Source organism: Dromiciops gliroides, chromosome 1, assembly GCF_019393635.1.
Source record: "Dromiciops gliroides isolate mDroGli1 chromosome 1, mDroGli1.pri, whole genome shotgun sequence".
Lineage (NCBI taxonomy): Eukaryota > Metazoa > Chordata > Mammalia > Microbiotheria > Microbiotheriidae > Dromiciops > Dromiciops gliroides.
The window spans coordinates 530,632,978-530,645,608 of record NC_057861.1 but is presented as its reverse complement, the minus strand read 5'-3'; the positions used below and the strand labels follow the sequence as shown (position 1 = coordinate 530,645,608).

At 37.7% G+C, this 12,631-nt stretch overlaps 1 protein-coding gene across 1 annotated transcript in view; it reads left to right on the top strand.

Moving 5' to 3' along the window:
- Positions 1-12,631, top strand: part of SDK1 (sidekick cell adhesion molecule 1) — a 1,142,665-nt gene that overhangs the window by 941,067 nt on the left and 188,967 nt on the right.

The window sequence follows — 12,631 nt, the reverse complement described above, 5'->3', positions numbered from 1 at the left end:
TTAGTATACAATTACTTTTGTGAAAAATCGGAACATACTTAAATACAAGTTAAAGCACAACACAATCTCAAAGAAAACTTTTTTTTGAAAAAAAGAAAACTTTTACAAATGCTCCCCCCCCCCCTTTTTTTTTTTGAATATGCTGATCAAAAATAATACTTCTGGAATCAATTTACACTTGCCATGGCAACCAATTTGCCAGGGAAATGCTTTAAAGAGTTTGATCAAATAATCAGTTGAGAGAAAAAAATAGCAAAAACAAACAACTCAGAATATGGGAGCACAATACTCCTAGAATTAACATTGTATTATTAAATCAAAACCATCTTGCAATGTTTCAAAATTAGATAGATGAATGAATAGAAGAAAATACACATGGAACAATAAAAGACAATGAAATTCAAACTAGGGAAATCTAAATGATTATGAACTTAATATTAATAAGAGTATTATAAAACATAAACTTGATAACATGACTATAAAAAGCTTTTACAAATATTCTCTCTTTTTAAAAAAAAACAACTAAGTATAAAACACAATCTCAAAAGCATGAAAATCTCTATGAAAATAGACCCATACCATTAATGTCAAAATATAGATGTAATAGCATAGAAATCCTATGTAACCTCTGAACTGATACTATTACTCTGAGTGAATTCAGAACACTTTTGATTCCAATATCTAAAATCCCCAATACTCATATCAATACCTTGCTGCTTACTTCTACATTTCTGTAAAATATATACCCTTCCATGGCAAAAAGAAGCTGAGTCTTGAACTATGTTGATGATTGTCATTCTTATTCAGCTTACATTTTTCTTCTTCAATCCCTCTATATTGTCTGTCAGTCTTTTCACCATACAAATACTTTATAAGGTTACTAATTAAAGACAAAAGCAGATTAGCAAAATTATGAACAAAATGAGCATATCTGGAATTTAAAGGGTTTTCTAAGTTTGTCTCAGAAGCACAGCCAGGCTGGGGAAAGGCTGAGCCTGAAGCTGCAAATGCAGGTAGAGAAAGCATGCTCATTAGATCTCTGGACTTCCAGGACAAGGGAAGCAATGGGCTTGGCCATGGGAGGAGTAGAAGGTGGGGTCTGGAGAGAAGGGGAGGGACCAGGGCAATTTGAATCAGACTTGATTTTGAACTCAGGCCTGGGTTCTCCTCCCCCACTGCTTCTAGAGTTGGGTCGTTGCCTCCAGGCATGCAAAATTAGAGAATCCCTTAGCATTCAAATTTGAAAAAAATGCAGGAGGCCAAGGTTTCTCTGAAAAAGCATGGCTGGGAGAGGGGGAGATAGTCCCTTGTGTGAGCACCTTGCTGGCTCTTCTAACAAAAATAAAAATAAAAATAGAAAATCCACAAAAACAAAGCATTAACATGATCTTATCTCCCATTTGTCTGATTAAACAGACTAAAATAAAAAATAGGGTAATTAGGGAGTTTAAAAGGTTCATTTGAAAAAATTTAAAGGGAAAACACCTGGCAATTCAGCAATACTTCAGATTTAAAGGGACAGGGTAGGGGAAATTTCTTACCCAACTGGAAGATCAGAAGAGTGAGGTTCAGTTTTCCTCTTCGTGGTCAGCCATCTGTTAAGGGCTAAAATTCTAGCTAAACTGTCTAAAATATCTAATGAGTGGTTGCCAATAAATTATAAGCTTTAGCAAGAGTTAGGCTTTTAAGCATTTATTAAGGAGAATAAGAATTTGGTAAAGAGAGAGAAAAAGGCCTACATTCATCTATCTATTAAAGGGAGAGCACATTTCTAGCGCCCTTCTCCACCAGCGTCCTCAGGAAAGAGAGAGAGACAGAGCGCCAGGCTCCCCCTTCCTCCTCCCACCAGCAAACGTTCACTTCCTCATGCCAAAGAAAAGACGCATGGTCTTGCCCTCAAAGACCTTCCTTTCATGGTGGAGCTTTTCTACAGTAAGTCTCCAGCAGGTGGTGTCATTCCAATCGTTACATCTCTAATCAGTTGTGATTTAGAGCATTTTTTCATATTACTGTAGATAACTTTAATTTCTTCATCTAAAAACTGCCTGTTCATATCCTTTCATCATTTGTCAATTGGGGAATGACTTACATTCTTATAAGTTTGATTCAGTTCTCTATATATTTGAGAAATAAGACCTCTATCAAAAATACTGGCTATAAAAATTATTTCCTAGCTTTCTGCTTTCATTCTAATGTTGGTGCAGCAGCAAAATCTTAAACCATTTCATTTAGTGCTAACTGCAGCTGTAATTTCTTGCTATCCTCATTTCCTTCTGCTTTTCTCACATCACTAATTTTCACTATAATTATATTTTAAAATATACATCTATCATTATATGAAAAATAGAAATTGTGTTCCATTGGTCCTGAACCCAATGTTATTCAGCATTTTCCCCAAGAACCAAGGTGATGGAACAAGATAGCACATTATTTAAGTTTGCAGGTGATACCAGTGGGGTAGAGAGATAGCCAAAAATCATAAAGGACAAAGTTGGAATTCACCGTGACCTTCTTGGATTGGCAAACTAATCAGAAACATGCATAGTAAGGTAGCTTTAGGTGAAGTAGAAGGTAGTACAAACTGAACTAAACAGAGATGCTGTACCCAGGTGGAGCACCATGAGAACATTGCTGTAAGAGAAATGACATTGGGGCTCTGCAGTGCTAGAAACACGAATTGTTCAGCACCTGTGTTTCCAAAAGGAATCTTCTCTACAGGTGTACTCTGGGAACCTACTCATCCCACTGATGTTGTATGTCATTGTGGGGGAATGCACTCCAGGTTTATGGGGAGAATATTTTGTTACTACAACTGATGCAATTGATGATATGATGACAATAACTTGGTCTTATAGAGAGTTACCTAAAACAAATCAAAAGATTGAATAACAAGATAAAGTGAAATATTTTTTTTAAAAAGTAAATATCTGTTGATCATAAAAGATTAAAGCTAAAAAGAAACCTTCTGATTATTTAGTTCATATAATCAATGAGTCAGCTATGTAGTGTAGCTATTAGGAAGCAGGCATGGTAATAGGATCCACAAATAGTCATTTGCATTTGCATTCCATTTGAATTTGTCTTAGTTCGCCACAAGAGCCCAGACTATGTATGTTCTTTTCATCTCTGCCCAAGCATCCAGACAACTGGTTTATCTCACTGAATTGAATATTTGTGGTACCTTAGAATCCAGTCTATAAGTTGAGTAGCCTAGCTATTGTATAGCATACACAAGATATCAGGAACATTGGGGTATATTTCCCAGTATGTTCAGTGCTAGCCAGACTCTTCTTATAGTACCATCTCCTATTATGGTGCTCCAGAGAGATGAGGAGAACTTGGAAAGAGTTAAGGGAGCAACAGTGATAATTAATGGGTGGGCAAATCGAGTTTTTTGAAGAAAGCTAAGGAGACTAGAATTATCGAACCTTGAGAAAAGAAGGCTGAAGAGCAATTTAATACCAACAGTGCCTACTTTTCACTGTTTCCATTTCACTGCTCTGCTTGTTCAAAGCTGCTTAATAAAGACTTAGACTTCACTTCTCACTGCTTGTCCTTGCTTTATTCACTGGTTCCTACCTAGTGACAACAAACTTGATTACCAAGATAGAGACTGTAACACTACGTGCACAGTCAGGATTATGACTTACTACAGTCCGCTTTAAGATGGATCTTTGGGCATGTATTGCTTCTAAAGGTGGGGACTGCCTGTAATGCTCTTTAAGTATATGAAGAGCTTTTACATAGGCTAGTTACATCTATTCTCCACCTTTCCTGAAGACAAAATAAGAGGAAATGGCCTTAAACCATAACATCAGTAATTTGGATTAGATAGGAAGATGAATTTGGTGAGTAAGAGTTAGAATCCACTGGAATGGGTTACTAATGATCTTCAAAATAGGATGACTGTTTAAGAATGTCCTTTTCTAAAGATGGGAGAAAAGATAGGTTAGATGACTTCTCAAAGTTGCTTCCAAAACTGGAGGTTTTTTAATGTCAGAAATGAAAGATTAGACCAAGCTGTGACCATGCACAAAGCAGAGAGTTTTAAAGATATATTTCTTTGATATCTTTGTCTTATTGATTTTTGAAAGGACTTAGAAAAAACTTTTTTTAAAAAAAGGAAACGTATGTCTGAGACTCAGTTTTCCAAAATAAAGCTCATTCTGATCCAAGAAAAGAAACATTTCTTGTAAAACTCAGGATTTTAAGAAAATGAAAACTTGCCTAATGGTGGAGCCCCAACTTGCCCACAATCTATGTTTAAATTTTGTTGTTGTTGTTGTGGTTGTAGTTTTGGTCCAACTGAACAGTGATGTCATACCACTGTGATATGTATGTGTGCGTATATGTGACTGTATTCAGAATCTCAATGTGCTAAAAAGGTTTTGAGAGGAGTTACACAAGCATCTTGTTGTTGATCAAAACTTCCCCAGGTGATTTCTTTTTTGTGTGTGTGGTTTTTTTTGGTGTTTTTTTTTTTTGTGAGGCAATTGGGGTTAAGTGACTTGCCCAGGGTCACACAGCTAGTAAGTGTTAAGTGTCTGAGGCTGGATTCGAACTCAGGTACTCCTGAATCCAGGGCTGGTGCTCTATCCACTGCGCCATCTAGCTGCCCCCCCCCCAGGTGATTTCTAAAGACCTGAGGAAGGCAAAAGGAAGAAGATTAAATTTGTCATCTGCCCTAATCTACTTATCTCTTCCTTGCCTTCTTCCATTTTGCAAATAGGGAACCCAAGCCTCAGAGATGAGAGGAGAAATGACTTGCCCAAGTAAGTTAGTGGTAGAATCAGAACTAATATGCAAATCTCTTCAGTCAGCCCAGAACTCTAGTATATGACATTTCCTCCTAATGAATCAGAATTCTAAGTATTCATGTAGGAAAGGGATGAGGTATGCCCATAGTCCAGAATGAGATGCACAATTAGATGGAAAATCTGTGGAGCTCATTCACTGGCATATACCTTGATCAGATGCTGCAGATGGATTGTAAATTGAGCTCAGAATTGGACTGTGGAGGAAAACTAGATGGATTATTGTCTTTGTGAAACTGTAAAGTTATTTTGGTGATTCTGGGCCCTCTGTAAATAACCAGTATTCTTCTGGCATTGTATTTTTGCAAGTCAAATAGTCTGAGAGAAATTGAAGTGAAGCATCATCCAGGGGGCAATAGAAGGGTTAACAGGAACAGTCTGAAACACATTCTAAACAATAAATAATTAAGAAGCCAAATAAAGGATATCATTAAAGAAATGAATGAATGAAAAAAGAAAACAGGCTGATTGTGTGAAGGGTAAACAATGAAAAGCCCTTTTGTTCCACTGATATTACCATTTGGTAAGAAAAGATGGAGAAGGACCCTGGCTGATTGGGTGGACCCACTATGGCAGACTTATTGGAGGACTTGGACAAGAGTTTCACAGAAGGGTCAGGCATGAGCAGATTGAGATCTATATCATTGAAGGAAGCACCCACATGGAGAAGGTTCCAAGGTCAACTGAAGTATCTGAATATCCCATGTGAGGCAGACAGCATGGTATGGTGGGTTACAGACATGGCCTCAGCCTGCCTTTGACATGCACTGACTCTGTGACACTGAAAAGTCACTTAAGGTCACAGGGCTACAGGTAATTCTCTGAGACTAAAACGTTAGAAAGAATGTGCTGACATGTATTGGTAGAGGGAGTCTTGTCACCTGGGTGTTCCCCATACCAATGAAATTACAGATCCACTCCCATATATAGTGGTATAAATTGTCAACCTATTAAGGTCAAAAGTAGAATCTTGGCCAATATTGAGGTTGAGTCATGTGCCCTTTTCATGGAAAAGTGTGCTTTTCCCACCTCAGTCCTCAGAAGAAGTTAAAGAAGTTGTTTTTAGTAAAGTAAATGAATCACCTTGAGACACAGGAGTGGAGTAGGAGGTAAATTTTTACTTTATTCTTTTTAGTCTGCTTTTCTCCTCTCCCCACCATCACACTCTTCCACCCCACCTCCCTCCCCCTTCAGCAGTTGATTTATTTAGCTGGAAGATGTATAGTTTCATTTGTATAGTGTCTAGTTACTTAGATGATATATTCTTGGGGAAAGTTGTCTCAGCAGTATTTAGCAACCTGTAACTTGCACAAACTGACTCAGTAAGAATTCTTTCTAAACTATTTTCTGGAAGAGCTGATATCTCTTACATGGAACAGAACATTCATAACGAAATTTAAGCAAGGCTTTGAAAGAGGTTTAAACTGGTTTCATGACACCTACAATACTTAGTATGTGTAAATAAGGCTCTGTATAATATGAAGAGATTGGAAAGCAACAGAGGTGAACGGGGCTGGTGAGGGTCTAGGAGACTGAAGAAATTGAGGGAGAAAAGGGATAAAAATCCATCAAGAGGGGCAGCTAGGTGGCACAGTGGATAGAGCACCGCCCCTGGAGTCAGGAGTACCTGAGTTCAAATCCGGCCTCAGACACTTGACACTTAGTAGCTGTGTGACCCTGGGCAAGTCACTTAACCCCAATTACCCCACCAAAAAACAAAACAAAACAAAAAATCCATCAGGAAGCAGCTAATTAGGTTGAGAAGAGTTTGAATAAGCCTTGAAATGTTATTTTACTGTGCCAACAGGTATATAAACTGATATTTTCTACATATTGTTAATTTTGTGTAAATAAACTTTGGATTTACTATCCCATCTCCTCTTGTACTCGTGGGTATAGGGTTAGGATTAGGGTTAGAGTCCCCAGAGCTCAGCTACATCTTCCATTCAGCTCGAGCCCTCATTCTCACATGCATCCGCCCCTCATATCACTCTCCCAGTGCCAACTAATATCTCCTTAATATCATGGATACCCATGATTAGTACCCCCACTATCAAATTAACCAGTTGATTCCTCCTCACTGTTGATTAACCAATTAACGTTAAGTTGGTTTTACTAAAGAAATAATTATTGTTAAGATATGGCAAGAACCAAAGCATAAAAACATCTCTTTGAACTGGACTATCCCCTCTACTTCCTTAGTGCATAGGGAGAGTGGACTCAGTCTTAATGTGGAAGCAACAAAAATTCTCCCCACCATCAAGTTAACTTCTGGGTACAGTATAGCTGATAAACTAGTCATTACTTTGCCATCAGGGCACAATATCTCAGCTGCCAAATACACTCACTTCCAGTCTGGTTCAAGGACATTATTCACCTTCCCTTGTTCTGCCAATGGACCTCAGGTTGCTTTTCTAATATTCCAAGATCTAAAAAGACTTTGTACCAAAGGAAAAAAGTCACAGATAGGTCACCCCATCCCATATATAGTCCTGCCTAGGAGGTGTTATACTCATGAGCCAGCCGTGGAGGGAGGGGCACAATCTATCAGCTTTCCAGAGATCACCTTTACACCTTAAAAGAAAGAACAAGAGATTGAGTTCCTCTGTATGTTCTTCATTCCAACTCAGCATCCAATTTAAAAAAAAAAATTCTACAGTCATGCAGTGAGTCAACAGGAAATAGCTACAGAATACCTATACATTTTCTGAAGTAGAGGATATGGCTCTTTATTCTCCTTTTGTGGAAGCAGCCACATGGATTTGACATCGGGCAAAGTAGACTATGCTTGCCTGAGTGACTAGGCCCCTATTAGCCAGTCACAGTTGCATTAGTATCATTTGAGGTCATAAAGATATGACTATTGACTGTCTAAAACCTGAAAATGAAGTTTCTTTTCCCTTAATGTTCTGGTTTTAAGATATGTAGCCATCTAACCTGCCACATAGCTAACCTGATCCAAACCACTCATTTGTACTCATTCTCTAGGACACAGGGTACCTACAGTAAATGGATGTGCATAACCAGGTCTTAGGGGAAAAACATCAGTGATTACTCACTGGTAGGAAGTAAGAATTGAGCACTTAGTGTTTTTTAGAGACTGACCTCCAGGAAACAGTTAAGGAATTGAGAGGAGCATTTGTTGTGTTGCTATGGTGACTCACTTCTTTTTTTTTTTAATGGCAGGAATGGGGTGCAACACTATGATTTTGGCCATAAAATCTATTTGGAGCTCTCAACCTCCTCTAAGATAAAATGGGAAAATAATATCATATAAATGTTGTGGGTTTTAAAAAAATTTTCCCCAATGAAAGTGGCAATGCTTCCTTTAATTCATAGCTGATTCAAGGTACTAGTTCATCAGCCTTTTTTAAAAAATGATAAGCATATTTTAAAACAATTTCTTGGCAAATGTCAAAGTGAAATTTGTGTGGCACAGTGAAAGCAACTAGAGACAAATACAGAGATGTGGATGTATGTTATGGCAGCTGTGGTCTGTTGTCATTTCAGACTTAGGACAGTAACATGGGATAGAGATGTCCTCACTCATGACTGGACTAAATAAAACTGTTATTAGACCTAGAAAGCAAAGCCTGGGCCCCTCTTATAGGGCAGTAGGAGATTTATACAGGCAAGGTCCAGTTTTGTTTTTAAAACATTCCAGAAAGCTGCCAGTGCTTCCATCAGTAATCCAAAGACTTTCCTATGAGTGATTCCCATCAACCCCCGATAGGTATTACTTTTTCCTATTTTCAACTTTTTAAAGTCCCGTGCCATAAAATATATATATATACATACATACATACATACATACATACATATATATATATATATATATATATATATATATATATATATATATACTGGCTTCCAGTACTCAGGCCTGATGGACAGCTCACAGATGGTTAACCACAGATTCATCCTCTGCCTTCACACATGGAATATGAATTTATCTTCCTTCTGATGAGCACTCTGATAAAATTTTCTATTAACTGGGCAGTGCTGCCTTCCCTGAAATAATTAAATAAAATATGACAGCCATCTTCACTTGGGGAGCAGGAGAGTGATGGCTCTCTTAAGGTCATGGACAAGTTAACATTCCCATCTTTATTGTTACACTGTTGTCATGTTTCCCCTTCTCTGTCAGTCAACAATATTTATTGAGTATCCACTGCATAGGATGCCATAGAAAGCACTGGGAGAAATTTGAAAGGACTTTACATTCTAATGGAGACCACTGCACAATGCTATTTCTAACACCATTCTCTATACATACCTGAGACTCAGTAAATGTCACTTAATGAGCCTGCTGATGGTGTCCTGGTTGGAGTGCATTGTTACACCCTAGCGACCAGAAAGATCTCCCATGCTTCCTTATGTTTCTTAGAAAGCAGTTCAAATTTTAATGGGTAAATATACCAAGAGACTGGCCTTTACCCAGCTCTTAAAGTTTTCTCTTCTCCCTCCCCCATACCTTTTTTGTTTGTTTTTGGTCTTTAGCTAGAAAAATGATTGATGTGAGAGTAACTGGGTGAAGATCTCCAGATAAAGTTATGGCAGCTCTCTATAGACATTCGTGGCTTATGGCAATCTATTTTCCTTTAACATAATTATATACTTGAAGAGGAAGATAAATCTGAAAGATAAAACTGTGTCATTGTGGGAAAATTTAAGAATCAGATTTTATGAAACTGTGCAGACAGTACTCTGAAGCAAAGACTTTCCACTTGCGTTCTGGTTAATTGGTTAATGATGTAGTTAAAAATTAAATTTAAGTGTTTGCTTTAGTGTTGTATGCTCACACACCCATTCTTCCCTTCTGGCCTCTAGGGCCAACACTTCAGAGGTATATTTCTGATTACTTTCTTTAGGCCACAAGGAAAACATTGGAGAGAAAACATATTCCTTCTAGCACTAATAGGGGATTCTTTTGGAAAATTTACCAACAAAACGATGCATTTTCCTTATCTTCTTCAGTAGCTTATCTGGGTCCATAGGATTAGTATCCCAAAGTGAAGAGTCCTGGGATTGACACCTGACTGCCGTTTTCTAACCCATGTAGTATTAAGTAAGTTACTTCATAGCAATGTAAAATGAGGCCATTGGCCTAAATGACCTCAGAGGTCCCTACTGGCCCTAAATCTGTGTTTCCATGATCCTTTGAGCTCTGCCCGCTCATACAAAGGTAAACGGCAAATGAGAAAATTAGTAAAACAAATCAGATGTAAAATATTATGTTCAATCCAACTCAACAAATATAGTAGGTGAGCTTAAGCACCTACTGTGACCTGGCACAATGCCAGGCGCCAGGAAGACAAAGCTAAACATTCCTGCCCATAAAGAGTTTACATTCCACCTTAAGGAACAGTGTGTTGTTTCAGCTGTGTGAGCACCTGTCCCAAAGTTAGGATCTGGATTTAGTGAGATCAAATCAGAGATACAGATAGAAAAAAAAAAAAAACCCAAGCCCTTTTCCTACATTATAATAACAAGGGTGATGCAAAGATAATGCATTCTTGCACATTTAATCCATGCATAATACATTGATGAGTGTAGCTAGATCATTCTAAAATTGGGATCATTCTAAAATTACAAACCTAGAGGATCACTACAAAATCACAATAACAACAATAACTATTACATAGTGTTTGCTATGTGCCAGACAGTGTGCTAAGCACTTTGAAGTGATCTCATTTGGTTCTTACAACAACCCTGGGAAGCACTTGCTATTGTTATCCCCATTATACAGATAAGGAAACTGAGAAGAAAAAAGGTTAAGTGATTTATCCAGAGTCACAGAGCTAGTTAAGTACCTGAGGTGGGATTGAATTCAGTTCTTCCTGACTCCTATCCACTATCTAAATATTGTGCCATCTAACTGCCCCCACATTATGAAAGATTAATGACATTCTCAAGAATAATAGCCACATTAGGAAAAGGAATGGGTTTAATTTTTCCTATTTAAGCTTAATCAAGTGAATATCTTAATATATATTATATAAAGGGGATAAATTAAGAGACTCCCTCAGTTAATTTTATAATAACTATGATCAATGTGAGAGCAGTTAGGTGACTCAGTGGATAGAGTGCTGGGCCTGGAGTTAGGAAGACCTGATTTCAAATACTTACAAGCTGTGTGACCCTGGGCAAGTCACTTAATTTCTGTTTGCTTTAATCCACTGGAGAAGGAAATTACAAACCACTCCAGTATCTTTGCCAAGAAAACCCCATGGATAGTATGGTCCACAGGGTCACAAAGGGTCAGACATGATTGAATGACTGAACAGCAATAAAATAATCAATTTAATGGTGTTACAAGATGTATTACTTTGTCTGGAGTTAGGCAAGCACTGCCCCATAGAAACTGTGGCCATGTCCTTTGGTACATTGTTAAGGACACACATGACTCCTGACTGGTTTTAAGTAACAGTGATTGCCCTAAAGATGCTGCTGGGATTCAAGAGGACAGATTCTTTCAAAGGACCTATCTTTTTATGCTTCCCTACAGTAGAACAACAGACGTTTCTCAGTTCTTTCTTTTCTTTTCTTTTCTTTCTTTTTTTTCTTTTCTTTTCTTAGTGCTTTTTTTCTAGAATGTCATGGGTACTCTTGGAAAGTTGAACTTGAAAAGAGGGGAGAAGGAATTTCTTCCATTTCATTCGCTAGCAATCAGTGATAGACTTGGTCTATGGGAAATTGGGACCCACAAGGAATGACAAAGGGTTGCCCCAATAGCCACTCCAAGTTCAGTTCCCTTCCAAAAGAAATGTATGAGCTATGTGAGTACTTCATGTGTTATACATAGCTACTTATGGGTTCCCGTTCATCCTTTAAGTGCCTTATTTTTTCCCCTATATTGGTTGTAAGATCCGGTGAGTCCCTTGTATTCTTAGCCAGTTCTGTGGGGTGAAATACATATTATACCATACCTGATATACATTTGTTTATCTCAAGTGTTTGTAAGAGAACAGTTGTCCATATTTAGGAAAACTTCAATATGAACTATATCTGATAAATTTCCAACTTGGGTCAACCCATAAGACCAGCCCTAGTCTATGTAAGCCCAGAATCTTGGGGAAGGGAAAGCTCAGGTCTCTGGACTTCAATTATATCTGAATGGTTTAAACATATCAAGAAACATGAGATTCCTGTTTGAGAAGCACTGTGGAGTAGTGGTTAGGGTGGTTCAAACCTATGAGCAATTCACCCAACTTCTTAGGGTTCCAAACAACTCTATATATCTATAGCATACAGATGAGTTGCCAATCTGCAATGAGAGGGAGTTTTTCTATAAGGAATTTCCAATATCTATGAAATCACAGGCGTAGCTCCCAAAAATTATATTTAGAATTTAGTAACAAGGCAAACAGAAATTCTTTTTGTTGGCTCAGGTCAAAAAGTGCAAACTTACTTTTAAATTACTGGGGGGTTTTCCCCTTAAATTTAAAAAATATATATCTCAAGGGGAAAAGTAACATAACTCTTAATTGTGTAGATAAAACTACCATTTGCTCATAATTCTCCATTTCTCTATTTTGAACAAGATCAAATACCAAGTGAAAGATGTGAGGCCCTAAGCTTATATTTTTCAGTTCTTCTCTGGGTTTCAGTGTAGATTGTCTTCAAAAACCCTCAAGTCCTACTGTTTACCCAGAAATGAATCTTTTCTGTTTTGGTGTGAATTAAGACAACTGAATGCTACAATGGAAAAAGCAATATAGCTAGTCAGTGTATCTGGGTTCGAATTTTACCTCTAATGCTTTGGGGAACCTCAGTTTCCTCATATATAAAATGGGAGAGAGAGGGCTAGACAAGAA